The sequence below is a fragment of the Marmota marmota genome, unplaced genomic scaffold (genome assembly GCF_001458135.2).
Source record: "Marmota marmota marmota unplaced genomic scaffold, marMar, whole genome shotgun sequence".
Lineage (NCBI taxonomy): Eukaryota > Metazoa > Chordata > Mammalia > Rodentia > Sciuridae > Marmota > Marmota marmota.
In genome coordinates, this window is record NW_025999931.1 from 810373 (window position 1) to 826042 (window position 15670).

The following is a 15670-nucleotide window of genomic DNA, read 5'->3' on the forward strand; positions in this document are numbered from 1 at the left end:
ACCTACTGTTTTCAACTTGTTTCTTCTGACATTTGCCTCTGCATTACTACATTATGATAATGCTACTGTTTTCAGGTTTGGATTTCATCTACTGATTTCTTACTACAGAAATGAGGAATTTCCTCTCTTATACTTGTATGACAATGTTCCCTTTCCCTTTGTTATCTTTAAAATTTTTCCCCAAAGTTTTTCTTCCTACTATCATTTTTAAAATTTTCTAAAAGATTATTATTTTGTTTCTGCAGTGGTTTCATTTTTAATCACTTCCTGTTCTTGTTTCATGTATATACTATCTTTTTCTCCTCCTCCTCCTCATTCTTCTCCTCTTCCTCCTCCTCCTCCTCCTCCTCCTCCTCCTTCTCCCTGAGGACATTATCAATAGTTGCTTGTCTTTTCTGATTTTTCTGATTCTGCATGTTGCTTCCATTTCTTCAAAGTTCTTTTCTTTTCCTTTTTGACATAGAACATTCAATTGCTTTCTAATCCTCACTTTTAAATAGGAGCCTAGGCAAACATTATCAGACAATTGAGGGAAGTGTTCATATAAAGAAAGAGTAGATGTTTTCTTTTGCTCAGTTTTCTAAAAGGGACAACCTGCACATCTTGCTCAGGGAGTAGACTTTGGATGCCCATGCTCTCCAAACCAAGTGCAGGAGGGAGCATGAGGCTCATAATACAGTACATGGATCACCTACTTCTACTTCCACCTTCTCCTTGTGGGCTCTGCGTTAGCCTTCTCAAGCTACATCCTATTACTGATGTCTTATCCTGCATCTCCTCCCTGTTCTCTTTGCTCCTGAAGTGCCTGCCTTCCTTTCACCATTGTTACTTCAGTGGAATTCGTGGGAAGGAGGAGTGATAAATGATTGTGTTAAAAGGAACATTTATGTTTAAACAGAAACCTTTTCTTCTTTCTTAACCTCTTTCACTGTGTTGTTACATTCTGAATAATTCCACATTTTTCTAATCACAGAGGACTTGACTACAACTTCTCCTGGTTTCTTCTCTTTCTTCTGTTTCTGGTTGTGTGTTTGCTGAGTCACCTTCTCCTTTACATAAAACATTTACTCTCCTAGATGTTTTGTATTCTTTCTTTTCTTTCTTTCATGTGTGTGTGTGTGTGTGTGTGTGTGTGTGTGTCTGCATGTGCACGTGTGGTGGGGATCAAACCCAGGGCACTGCCCATGCTAGGGAAGTGCTCTGGCACTGAGCCACATTCCAGTCCACTCTTATAGGCTTTAATTTTGAGTTCAAGCTCATCTCTGGTGGACAGGGTGCTGCAGTCTGGCTGGGCACAAATAATCGAGCTGCCAAAAAGTCGTGTAGGTTCAAACAGCAACTCTTTATTCCCAAACTCTCACCTGCTCTCTACACACACTACCCAGGAATACACTCTCTCCACCAGGCTCTTCATGCCAATTTTCCCAGAACCAGGTGAGAACTCAATGGAACTACAAAGTAGCAGTGCCCAAGGCAGCAGGATCCGCCCTAATCCCAGCAGGATCCGCCCTAATCCCTGAGCTGCCCTATTCCCTGAGCCTCCCTAATCCCAGAGCAGGGTCACCTTTCAACCATTCCCTCTAGCAAAATGCCATGCGTCATCCCGACTTGGCACTGGCCCTCAACATCTCCCCCTTCTGTTTAATTAAACAACAAGCATGTGGCTTAGGGACCGTGCCTGTCTTAGGTTGTCCAATACTACATATGGTCCTTACCCGTCATTGGATGAGCTGACCTCAAGATGTCAGCCTCCTGTCTTAGGTTGGTACCATTGTAATTGGATCTTACCCGTCATTGGCTACTGGTCCAGCATACAGCCATAATTGTGGATAGGCCTTTGCACCAGTGGGGGGGTGAGGTTCTTTGCCTCACCTCTGTTGGCCCCCAAATTGTAGACCATCACAAGCAGGAAGGGAGGAGGATGAAAAATGCCATGGCACCAAGCTAAATTACGGCTCTTTTTGAAAAATTGTACCACTGAAGACATCATCAGCAAAGATACCCCAGCACTACCACAATTCACTGCACCAACAGATAGTTCCCAATGCATGCAAGTGATACATAGTCCAGGCAAGTTCTGCAAGCAGTTCAAAGCAGAGGAATCCATTAATATGTCCATTTCCTCCCAAAGTAAATTGACTTCTTGATTGAGCATCACCTGTTGAGTTATTATTCATTGATGCATCAGTTTATACAGTTTAATGTGATAGCTATTGAAGAAGCTGTAACTTAGTTTTATCTTTTTCTTCACCGGCACTGGGATGAAGATAGGAATTCTGGCAATGATGGCTAAAAAAAAAATATGTAACATTCCAGCAGGCACTAAGAAAACAATTTTCTGAACAATTTACATTATCCTGAGCAGAATTATTAAATATAATGAAAAGGAGAGGTGAAAGTAAACAAACATCTGTTAACCTCCTTTTTTGTTTGCATTTTAAAACAATCCTCAACAGCTGTTTACCCAATTTAAATTAAACCATTTAAATCATGTGAATAAAAAAAAAATTCGGATCGATTTTTTCATGAGTGCACCTCATATAAATGGACATATGCACATACAGACATACAACACAAAACAGAAGTGTGCACGCATAACATACAACACATAACATAATAGTAAAGGCCTTGTAGCTTTTCACAGGTGAAATCTCCATTGCAATGTTTAAAAACTCCAGGATCAAACAATAGAACTGATCAGAAAAACATTAACCTAGGTCTGTATGAGCTCAAAAAATAAAATAGAACTTCATGATGTGGGAAAAGGCAATAATAAAATAGATATTGAAAAAAAGCATCCTGGTTACCACCTGGGTTTGACTCTTCTTATGATATCCCATCCTTCTTCCTGTAACTTGCATATGGGTCTGAAGGTATTCCCACAAGCAAGCTCCAAGATTTCTTACATTTGAAATAGGCCTTAATGGTGTTCATTATTCATTAGCCTCCAGGTGTGGGAGAATCACTGTCGCAGATGTAAGAATAGCCAAACTGGAGTTCTGAATATCAGCTGTTATGGATTTGAGCCAAATCATCTTCTTTTTAGTCTGTAGAAATCGCTTTAGTTAATCTCTCTGGAATCCAAATCGGCTGCTGTTCTCCCTGTGGAAACACACAAACAGACCCCCGACTCCAGACAATCACTGGGTCAGGACCTTTCCATTGTCCTGTTAGAATATCCTTCCAAAGTACCTTAGGCTTATGTACATTTTTTGGACACATATGCCTTTCCGCAGCACTAAGCCCTGATGAATCCAAATTTAAAAAGTTTAGAGTAAAAAGGGTTATTTTAAGTTTATCTTTGGGGGATATATACCCCTTTCCAATTCCCTCTTTTTGCTTTAATAAGTACATTTTAAAAATAGTTTGATGAGGTCTTTGAACTATGCCTTGTCCCTGTGGATTGTATGGGATTCCTGTTAAGTAAAACATTAACTGATTTTACTTCAGGATGATGTTCCAAAATATCCTATATGTATCCTTTGGAAATTTAAAGATCCATTTAAATTGAAGTTTTCCAAAAGCAGTTTGCCTTAGTTTTTAGAATTACTTTAGTCCTTTTAATTTTTTGATGTGGTTTTAAACCAATTTCCTTCTAGTTTAAGGTTTTCTAAATTGGCTCTTGTCTATAAATTTTAACACCCTCATCTGAGACTTCTAATTTCTACACCACCAGAAATTAAAGTTGGTGGGCTTTTTGAAGAAATTACTAATAATCTCCTTGTTCTTCTATTTTATCCAATATTTGACTTTAAACTTCTCTCTTCTACCTTTTTCTATCTTGAATGTTTGTATCTAATAGTTGTCTTAGATTTTTGCATTTTTTATCTGAAATACCTTTATTTGACATTTTAACCATTTTTTATCTTGTTTCTATCTTCTAGTTTTCTTCTAAGGTTTGTACATTCACCCTTAGTTGCTTTTTTTCCTCCTAGTTTTTGGGGTTTTTTTTGGTTCCTATTTTGTGGGTTTAAAATTCTTGTCTTCCTACATCTTTTGTATCTTCCTACATCTTCTCTATCTTTTTTTTTTACCTTTCTGTACTTCTGTCTTTAAAGTTTTCCACTTCAAATTTTTAATCTTCTTTATCCAAATTTGTTTTATCCTATTATCTTCTTATTTTCATGTTTTTTTAAGTAATGCTTTTAAGATTTAACTAGGCTTCGAATGATGCAATCTTTCCTCCACCATGAAGGCATCTTAACCACCTTCAATTTAACCTTTTAAAGCCTTTTGTAACTTACTTAGACATTTTACAACTTTTTACTTTACCACACAAAGATTATCTCATCTGGAAACATTTCTTTTTTCTTCAACCTTCCATATTAAAATATATTTCCACATCTTGAATCTTTTTATATCTCTTTTTTAGCCATTAACCCTTTTTATAAATTTACATTCTGAAACAACCATTATAAAATTTCTGAATTTAGACAAATTACTCCATTTTAATAAGTTGAAATACTTTCATGTTTTTTTTTATGGTACTATAATACTATAATTGAAACCCAACTGAAACTTCTTATACTCTTTGTATATAAATTACACCTGATAGAATCTTAACTCTTAGTAACCTAGTTTCAGCAAAGACACAGACAGAAGGCAATATTAAACTTTTTTTTCATTTACCAATTTATGAAAACACACATAATGTTTAAATATATTACCTTATGGAACTTAATAAGTAAAGAGTACTTGATTTTATATTTCGTGGTTGATGTTTCAGCACTTTAGCTTTGTAAATTAATCAGATATCTGTAAAAACCAAGATCTTAGACAAGTGTAATAAACAGAACTAGCCATCTCTTTCTTGTTGAAGAAAAATCCTTCTACAGGATACCAAGATGGTCCCATTGTGATATATTTAACAACTCCTCTTTAAAAAGCCATGGGCTACATTTTTGTATTGTATCAACATATGCCCTAAATGTTCTTGATCTTACTGGGGTGCCTCCTTCCTCTAATAATTTCTCTTCCTCAGGGGTAAAAAACTTTAAACCTTGAGTCAACCATTTTCCCCAGTTTGCCTGGGAAAGTTCTAGGGACAGGCAACTTGAAATAAAAACAAAATAAATCAAAACAAGAACACATTGTTTTTTGAAATGGTCACCCATTCTTTTGCTCTCCTTCAGGGGCAAGCAATTTCACTTACCTCCAAGCTTCAGGCATTCCACGTAAGGGCCACCAAATGCCGCAATCTGGCTGGGCACAAATAACCAAGCCGCCAAAAAGCCTTGTAGGTTCAAACAGCAACTCTTTATTCCCAAACTCTCACCGGTACTCTACACACACTACCTGGGAATACACTCCCTCCACTGGGCTCCGCGTGCTAATTCTCCCAGAACCCCGTGAGAACTCAAAGGGAACTCCAAAGTAGCAGAGCCTGAGGCAGCAGGATCTGCCCTAATCCCAGCAGGATCCACCCTAATCCCTGAGCTGCCCTATTCCCTGAGCATCCATAATCCTGGAGCAGGGTCACCTTTCAACCATTCCCTCTAGCAAAATGCCAGGCGTCATTCTGACTAAACTGTGGCTCTCAACACAGGGGAGGCCTACTGTCCACTCCACAGGAGGTTGGGGAGGGTGGGTTTTCATGTTTCCTCTGTAAACCACAGGATTTCACTGGCCTGAGTTTTTTGTTGTTCTTATTTTTCAAGATTCCTGCACTTTTTGGATGGTGTAAATTTAGACTCTGCACCTAAGCTATGTCTAAAAGTAGTGTTTTGACTTTTCCTTGGAGACTTGAAAATTATATCTTGCCCAGATCCCAAGGCAAGAGAAACCTCCTGCCACTCCTTGGGTCCAGAGGACGACCTCTCTTCCTGCCTTCTGTGCTCAGGTGGAGTGGTGAGCTCTCGGATCCTGCACGTTCTGTTTGATGATGCCAGGGTTGGGATTCTGCAAACCACATTTCCCCTCTGTCACTAAAATGGAGGAGGCTCCTCTCTCCTTTAGCTTTTGCTCATCAGGTTCTCTGAGTGAGGATGGAAGGGGAGTGAGGGAGGACACTCCCACTTCCTGTCTACTCCATTCCTGAAGCATCACTCCAGCCATGATCTCATTGTGGCTAGCTATGGTTCTACTCCTGGCTTATTTTCCCACCACCAATAACACCCTTATTGTACCCAGAGACACCAGTACCACCTGGCAGCACCCCTTCCCAAGACTGGGTCTTGGCTCTGTGGGGACCCTCCTCCAAGTTCTACTGAGCTCACTATTGGACAGGAACACATGGATCTAGATAAATATCTGGTTGTGGTGGGCAGCTTCAAAGATGGTCCCTGTTAGCACAAAACAACTGAGCCCCATGAAAACTTCACAGATCAGCACAGTCTTTATTCAGTGGCAGAGTCATGCATCTGACGGACTCAATTTCCTGATGGAAAATGAGCCACTGGCCAAAGGGGGATTCTGTGCTTATATATCCTACACTGAGAAGTGACTTAATTATTGACAGAGCGGGTCAGTTTGGGCTCTCAGGAAACAGGTTTGTGAGAATTTTAAATTAGTTTTTCTTGGGCAATGTTTTTACTTGGGGAAGAATGGAGGGTCTTGGGTCAGTGTTCAGTGCTTCTCTTTCCCTTCAGGGTCCCACTGTACTGTCACTGGTGAAGGATTTATTTGGGAAAGGATCAATGCTTTGGCTTCCTCCCAGAGACTACCATTCTGGGCTGGATGAATATGTCCTCCCCAAGGATTGTGGTGTCACTAGATGATGTTTGCTTCATTCCCAGGGATTGTCCTGGCACTGGAAAAGGATGGACTGGGAAAGGATCGATGTTATCAATGTGTTCTTTCTCAGCCCCTCTTCCCAGGCCACACTATTTGGGGCTTGCCATTTCCCATATCTGACCACCCCAGCCTTCTCTCTCTGTTATTTGCACTCCTGTGTAGCCCCATCCCTTGAATGCAAGCTGACAGACAAATTGATAGTGGCACAAATGGTGGGAAGCTGCCTCTGAGACCAGGTCACAGGAGCCCTGGCCTTCATCTTTCCCTCTCCTGCCTCTTGCCTGTTCTCTATAGAAATTTGGCCACCATGTGGCTAGCTGTTCCCTGGAGAGGCCCAGAGGCTGAGAGAACAGGGGGGAGCCTCTAGCCCACACGTGAACGGAGGCTCTGGGTCAACAGCTTGTGAGGAGCTAAATCCTGCCAACGGGAGTGGGCTTAGAGGCAGAGCCATGCCCTGTTAAAACCTTGAGTGAAACCTTATAGGGATACTGAGGAAAAAGCCTAGCTAAGCCCACCAGGATGAGTGACCCACAGAAACCATGAGCTAATTAATGTGTGCTTGTGTTTTTAGGTTGTGACGGTTTGGGATAATTTCTTACGCCGTCAGAGATGATTACTAATGCAATTCACTTCTGACAACAGAACATCTTTTTCATGGTGGCAGATCTTCAGAGATTCTGGCTGCAGTGGTTACAGTGGTATTCTTCCTTTCTCAAGGGGCTCAGAACCCATCATGTCTCCCAACATGCTATTTAAACCCTGACTCTTGGCTGTTAGGGCCCGTGTCCAAGGTCTGCCACTCAGGGCATCATCTTGCAAGCTCATCCTTAGTTTCTGGCAGCACCTTAAAATTTCTTTTACTTTTTAACTTAACTACGTCTTTAAAACACATTGAAATGTTTGTCCAGGATTCCGATGTGTTTTAGGAAGAAGTGGATTGTCCCTTCAGTTCAGTTTTCCCCATGGCCAGCAGTTCAAAGTCAAACACAAGGCCCTGGACATTGCTGCAAAGAATAATTAAAAATTAGGAAGTCTCTGTATTTTAATTCTCAATATTGAAACAGATTGATCTTTACCAGTTGTTAAAAGGCAAACTCTAGTTGGTAGTACAAATAATCTCCCAGGATGAATACCATTAGGGCAATCTGGCAGCTTAATTGCTTCCTCCTGGATGATTTATGACTTGGAACAGATAGGAAAGGAGGGTATCAAAACAAATGCTTGAAGTGCAAAGATAAAAAATGTTAATAATTAGTAACAGCTAGAAGCAAATTAATTCTCAGTGGGCCTGTGATGCCAGCTATTTAATGCAAATTAACAAATGACATTTTAATGTGAAGGACTTCAAAGTTAATATTCTAATTTTCCAAGTAAGATAAATAACTCAACAAACAATAATGTGTTCCAGAAAGGAATTGAGAACTAGAGCAATAACTTTATTTTAGAGATAAGTGAAATGCTACATGAAGTTTATATTTGTGGACCCAAAATTAGACTAAATTAGAGTTGGGTGCCACATGCATTGGAAGGACAGCCTCATAAAAATGACAAGTGCGAGCAATAGATGATCACATCCTGATAAAACCCATCTGATAACACCAGATAATGAGGCCATGGCTTACCTCTCTGGAGGATTACAAAGGGGACTTCTGAGTTTAAATGGTGTTGTTTTGAAGTCTTGGATCTTGTGTTTTCAATAAGAGCTTTGTAAATGAGTAATGGAAGAGCCTGCTGCTTTCTGGTGCTCATCTGCTCAGGATGAATCATTTTGACCTGAAAGATAAAAACATACTCTTGCATTTAGACTGTAAGCTCACTGTGACCAGGACCAACATTTTTTTTTTTGGTCTGGTTTATAGAAAGCACTAAATAAGCTGGTAACTTCATTTGTGTGGTCCCTCACAATTGATAAACATATTCACACTTCATCTCGCTTTATCCTTAAAACCAACCTGGGGGGCAGGTGTTCTTAGCTCATTTGGTAGAAGAGGGGGCTGAGAACTACAGAGGTGTGAGGAGCCATGACTCTGGCAAACCCGAGGTCCGGGCTTCCTCCCTGGGCTCAGCTGTGCTCTGCCACATTCAGGATGGTTTGTATGGCCCCTGCTCTGTCCCCCCAGGGATGCCTGCCTATGCCATCTCTGGCATGGCTGGTGAAGCTGAATGGGTGGTCTCCTGTATCGTCCTTCAGCATTTCCCGTGTGCTGAGTCCTCTACCTGTCCTGATATTTTCTCACAGTCTTTCATTTTGAATTTGGTGTATATCAGACAGAATCCCAACCCAATCTTCAACAATGGACTGTAGACACCTGCTTTCTTCTCAAGTTCTCCCTCTCCCTTACCCTGCCCCTTTACCTGGGTATTATTATTATTATTTTAACTTCAATTAAAATAAGAACACATTTGTATTGAAGTGTATGTGCACACAGGAAAAACTCCATGTGTTCATTTTTCAACAACAAAACAGGCTCCTGTGGTTTTGGCTCTGAGAAAGAAACTAAGTTGCCAGCTCCAGAAAACCTTCTGGTCCCTTCCCTGTCACCACCCCCTCAAAAGCTGACCATTGGTGTGCCTTCTAACTGCATGCATGTGCATTGCTTGCTTTTGTAGTCTTAGAAATGAAATCTTCACGTCTGGCTCCTTGGGTGTGAGGTCCAGCTCAGGTGTGTTCACGCTCCACAGAGCACTGTCCCATGGTGATGCTATCGTTCTAGTACAATCTATCATTTTACTAACATGAAATAATGTATGAAATAGAACACAAACCATCAATGAACAAATGCACAACGTTGTTTAAAGATCTCCTGTGGCTTTATTTTCTGGGCATCATGAGCATTCCCAGAGCCCGGCAGAGGAGGCTCCTTACATAGACAGGAAAGGGCTTCAATAAAAGGCAGATTGATCACTGCAAAGTTATTTACCTTGTAGGGTGGGGACAGGAAGACGGACAAGAGAAAAATAACTGATTGGTTAAATCAGATTACCTCAGGCCACTATTTTGTGTGTGTGTGTGTGTGTGTGTGGTTGGGTGTGTGTGTGTATAAGAATTAAAGCTGAAGGAATTTCATTATTATGCCAGTCGAAACTGTCCTGATTGGAAAATTTGGCTATTATCTTTCTACCTCTGATTTCTTGGGAGTTCAGATAAACAGTTTAGTTTCAGCCAGGTGAAATGTTAGCGCAAGTGACTCCGTTTTGATTTTTTAATCTGGTCTGTTGGTACCTAGTGCAGGAACTTATTTGAAAACCAAGAAAGAAGGGCTCTAATTTCCATTTAGCAACACATATTCTGTAATACCTATAATTATCCATTTTATAGGCAATAGGCATTTGGATAGTTTCCAGTTATGGGTTATTATTGATAATGTAATTAGAACATTTAACGCAAGGTTTTTGATGGATATAGTCTTAAATGGCTTTGTTGTTGTTGTTGTTGTTTGTTTGTTTGTTTGTTTTTTGGTAAAAGTGACTTAGTTTTTGGATCCTTTCTTCCCCTGACAGAAACAAAAATTAATAAAGAGTATAATTTTCCATTTATATGTTTGTGTTAATAATCTAAGTCACATTTTTTCTGAAAAATCAGTATCTCTGATAGCACATCTCATTTGTTTAAATTTCATTAGTTTAAAATTTGTAATGGTTCAGATAAGAGCTCAATGAAGTCTTTTTTAGTTTGCAAACATTTTCTTGAAAGGTAATATTAGTTATCATTTCAATGTGAGGGAGGGGTATATTTCTCATTCAAGACCTACTCATCAAACACTGGAGAAACAACATTTACATATATAGTACAAGGTAATTATTAACGGATCTTATCCAGAAATAAAAGCAGACTATCTAAAGAAATATCCTTTAAAATAAAAAGCTTTATTAGTAGGTCTGAGTTGGCTATACTTAAATATCATGCGCAATTCCTTTTGTAAGCTAGGCTACATTCTGTCATTCCAAATCTCCTCCATTCAGATGTGGCCCTGGAACTGGGCAACACCCTAGTGGTGTTACCCTGGCTTGCATATAAGCACAGAAGACTTATCAATATGTAGAACTTTTCTCCCAATTAGTCAGGAAGGACACGGGGAATAAGACAATCCCAATCATGTTCAAATATCCACTGAGCAATCTGCATGGAAGTTCTGGTGCACTGTGCTCTGGCTGGGGACAGTTATTCATGACATCTGGGTGCTGGAGCCTCTCCAACCTGCTTCTTGTCTAAAGGTTTCTCTGAAGAGCTGCACACACATGGAGTTGGGTCATTCCCACCCCCCTTTCCACTGAGCACACCCTTCCCCCTTGTTTACTGTCCAGCATCTTAGCAAAACCTGTAACAGTTATTTTTCACTAATTCATCCTCTTGTTTCAAAGGAATTCTCCTGCCACCTCCTGAAATAACACTTTTATCCATTTGCTGCACAATAAATTGGGAAGTGTGTCCGGTGCCTTGGAGGAGAAAGGGGGGGGGGTACCAGGAGAATCTTTCTGGAGGAAGTGACCTTGAGGCTGAGAGCTGGAGCTGGCATGGGTGGTGGTAGGGCGTAGGCTAGCAGGTGTGTTGGGGACAGAAGAGCTGTGGTTAGGAGAGAGCAGGACATTTCAGTGAACCTGTGGTTTTCTCCTTTGACCATGCAATGCCCTGATAGAGCAGTTATCTCTCGTGGCAGTAATGCTGCATAACAAAAAACACACAATCACAGTGGTATGTGACACTGCATCTGAGGTGCTTAGAGAGGTGGTTCCATGACACATAGATTCAGTGAAATGAATCATGATCTTATAATCCCACGTGCAGCACCAGGGAGTGCAAGCCTCGGAGGTTGTGTGGTGGGGAGAAGGTGAGCTACAGACCCCATGCTCTGAGGGGAGTCCTGGTTCCCAGCATCCCAGGAGCTTGGCCTTGGGCAGGGTGGTTATATACTTCTCCACATATAAAATGGGAACACTAACAATCCACACCTCACAGAATGGTTCTGAAGGTGATATTAAGAGAATATGTGAAAAATCTGGGCACCATGCCTGGTGTATAGCTAGCACTTAGAAAGAGTGAGATTAATGAATTAAGAGCAAAACTTCTAATTGTTCTTCTTAATTTTTTGCACCTTTTCAGAAAGTTAGTCATCTAGAAGAAGACTGCTGTCTCAGTCTCTTCAGGCTGCTGTGTCAGAATACCATACATTGGGTGCCTGAAATGACAGACATTTATCTCCCACTATTATGGAGGCTTGGAAGTTGAGGATTGGGGTGCCAGCCTGCCTGGGTTTGGAGAGGATCTCTGATTATGTGCTCACATGGAATTTTTTGGTACACAGAGAAGAAGAGGAGGAGGAGGAGAAGGAACAGGAGGGAGGAGGGAGGGGGAGGAGGAAAAGGAGGGGGAAGAAGAAGAAGAAGAAGGAGGAGGAGAGCAGGGGAAGGGGGGGAGAGTAGAGGGAGAGAGATCCTGTGTCTCTTTATAAGGACATTTATTCCATTACAAAAGCCCACTCTCAGGCCCTAATCTAACCTAAGCACCTCCAAAGGCCCCACGTACAAATGCCAAATGCCATTGGGGATTAAGTTATCAGTGGCAACACCTTCCACTCACACAGTGCATTAAAACTCATAAAATGCTTTCAAATACTTCTTTGATCCACATCATCATCTGGATGGAAAACGAGGACAAGGAAATGAGGTTCAAAGTGCTGAAGACTTCCAGTGAGCTGTGTGGCCAGGGAAGCTCATGGGTGGGCTCTGCTTCTGGCCTCGTGTTCACACTGGAGAGGGGGAGGTTCCCAGAGACACAGCTCTGTCTTCCCTTCCACACTTCCCACACAGCAGCAGCCGTGGCTCATGTCCTGCTGGGCCTACTGTGAGAAGCTCAGGGGGAGTGTGGGAAACTCCTGTCTGCACTGGGCCCCCATGTGCTGTCCAGCACAGCCCCACTGTGTTGGGATCCAGCGGTGACTTTCAACCCCTTAACCTTTAAAGAGGAGTTTTGAAGTTTCCTATGTAAAGAAAGACAGATGCTATTAATAACGCAAGTCAGCAAACATTGGGAGGAGCAGCTCTCTGGGGGCAAGTGTCCTTTATATCAGAGTGGTTTCACTTCAGGCCACTTTACATTGGGGTCAGAGTTGGAACAATTAAAGATTCACATTTTAATACAAGATTTCCTTTCTTTTCCAAATTACTGATGAATGATGAGTTGGTGTGTGTGTGTGAGTGGTAACGTGCAGGCTGGGTGGTGGTGACCAGGGAGCATAGGAAGAGGCCTAAGCATTTTACAGGCACTTGCCTTGGGCCTGCTCAGCTCTCTGGGATTCTGATGCATTTCCTCTTCACTCAAGTGCCTGGTGGGAAGGGGCACCTCAGCTTTTAGAGTGTGAGCTCTTTACTGTCTGGGCCTTGATTCATCTTGTGAAAAGTCCAAGCAGCCCCCCACCCCCACCGCCTTCTGCATCTCTGAATTCTAACCTCTCTGCAAGTGGAAGCTCCAATCCCACCTGCTCCTGGTCACCTCCCCACCCCCAGAGCCTGCAGGGATCTTTTCTTCCTACCATCCTGTAGGTTCCTAGCAGAGCCACACAGAGCACTTACAGTCAGCACCAGGCAAGATGCGTGTGGTTTAGATGATAAGTCACAACAGCCAGCCTGAGGTGGGGACTCACCCGAGTACCTCACTCAACCAGCTCATTCAGCATCATGACCCTCCACTGAGCAGACAATGATTTGTAAATAGAAAGGAAAATGTTATCATTACCCAAGCAGATGTTAAAGGGCTTTGTCTTTTGGGGTTGGGGCGCAGTAGTGTGGACCTGGGATGTGGTGGGCACAGAGTAAGAAAACAGTGAAATAAAACTGACCACATCTTCACCATCCCCTTTTCCCTCCCAACTTATTTTTATAAAAATCTTCTAATAGAAAGAAAAGTGAGAAGAATGTATTTAACAAAAAGTCCAAGTCCAACAATTGCTCACGTTTATACGTGTGGGATTTATTAATATAATCCATATCATGAACATGTTCCTCACTAAATCATTTGCAAGTGTGTGGCCAATATCCTGATGCTTGCCCCAAGTCCAAAGCACACAAGTCCTTAAAACAGAGCACTTAAAACAGGTACCCAACCACAGTGTCGTCCATACCTAAGGTGACTGACAATAAAACTGAGTGTCACTTGTCTTTTCTCCTATCACTATGTGACCAATAAAAAGGCGATAGGGAAAAATGTTTTGAGTTTGGTCACTAGTGATCTGGCATTGAATAGTCTGTGCTTCTCTGAATATGTCATCATCAGTCCTTCTGCTTCTTTTGAGGGCATCTACCACTTGGATGAGGAGGGAGACTATTTTTTTTCAACACTTTTAAAATTGGAATTCATTCACTTACTATAGTAAATATGGACATTCTCGTGGTATGTTGGGGAGATTAAGACTGACAGTTACAGGTCAGTAGTTTCAGTCTCTGTGGATTTGAATTCTAGATTTCCCCCTGAAAGTCCAGATAAATTTAGAGCTAATCATCAATGCATACAAGCAACCCCTAACAAAGGAACTTAACAGTTTAATGGACAAGAAAGCATAGACAGGTTCAGAATTCAACAGTGAACAGATAGGGCTTAAACCTCCATTTCCAGAGAGTGCAGCCGCTGAGGAAGCAATTGCATTGGTGAGCTGGTGATAGATGGTGGTTTTCTTTTTCCATTTATGAGATAGATCACTATTTTTGCTGACCAAAGAGAAATGCAACTTTAAAACTCTTGAAAAAATAATGTGTAAGCTTTGCTTCATATTTGTCTCCTCCACTCCAGCTTCAGTCTCCAGATTCCCTGTTGGATTTGGTTTTCCAGTACACTCTATATCCAACTCCTCAGATACACTCAAGTTGCCTGACAGATTTACTAGGAATGAAGACATTTCTGAATATTTTGACAACACTGCCTATTACTACCTTGTCTCTGACAGGCAAGTCATGCCTTTTAACCTCTAGGTTTGGGACTGTGTTTGGTCTTTCCTAGTACTTACAGGTAGAAGGAAAAGTTACATAATATTTTAGGAAATATCCAAATAAATAGGAAGTAGTCAATGATCATATTGTGCTAACAGCAGAGGAATCATTAGTTTTTGCTGTCCAGGAAAGATCAAGAAGTATTATAGTAGAAAATGTTGGTCTTACCTAAAAAGCTGCTGTAGCCTGTCAATTTTAGGGAGTACTGACTGAATTTTTAGTATACTTACTCTTCTGATGTAGAGCTCTCTATTATGAAATGAGGCTAGAGGTTGAATCATGTCCTCCAGAATGGTTGGAATTCTAACCTCCAGAACCTCAGAATGTTGCCGCAGTCTGGCTGTGCACAAAATCACGAGCCACCACACAGCTTGTAGATTCAAACAGCAACTCTTTATTCCCAAACTCACACCAGCCGTCTACAAACACGTTCTGGGGAAATCCACGTTCTCTGCCCAAATCCACCCCCATTTGGCTTCTGTCTCCCAAAAAATACTGTCTGAATCCCATGAGAACTCAAGGGGAACTCAGGCAGCAGGATATGCCCTATTCCCAGCAGGAATAACCTTAAACCTGGAACCGCCCTAAACCCAAGGAGAGCCCTAAACCCTGATTAATAAACCAGGAACACCCTAAACCCAGATCTGCCTTGGTCCTTGAGCAAGGTCACCTTAGATGCAATGTCACTGCAAAATGTCCTATTTCCACGAGTCCTTCCACTAAGCAACATGGGGTATGCTGGCAAGGAAATTGTCATACCTACTTGGCTAATGGCTCCCAGCAGAATGTGACCTTGTTTATTAGAGAAAGGGGCTTCACAGAGATAATCAGGTGAAAGTAGAGGATTAGGGTGGACCATAATTCAACATGACTGACTCTTTATGGAAAAAGAAAACAGTGTGTGTGTGTGTGTGTGTGTGTGTGTGTGTGTCTGTGTGTGTGTGTAGATAAATCAGAC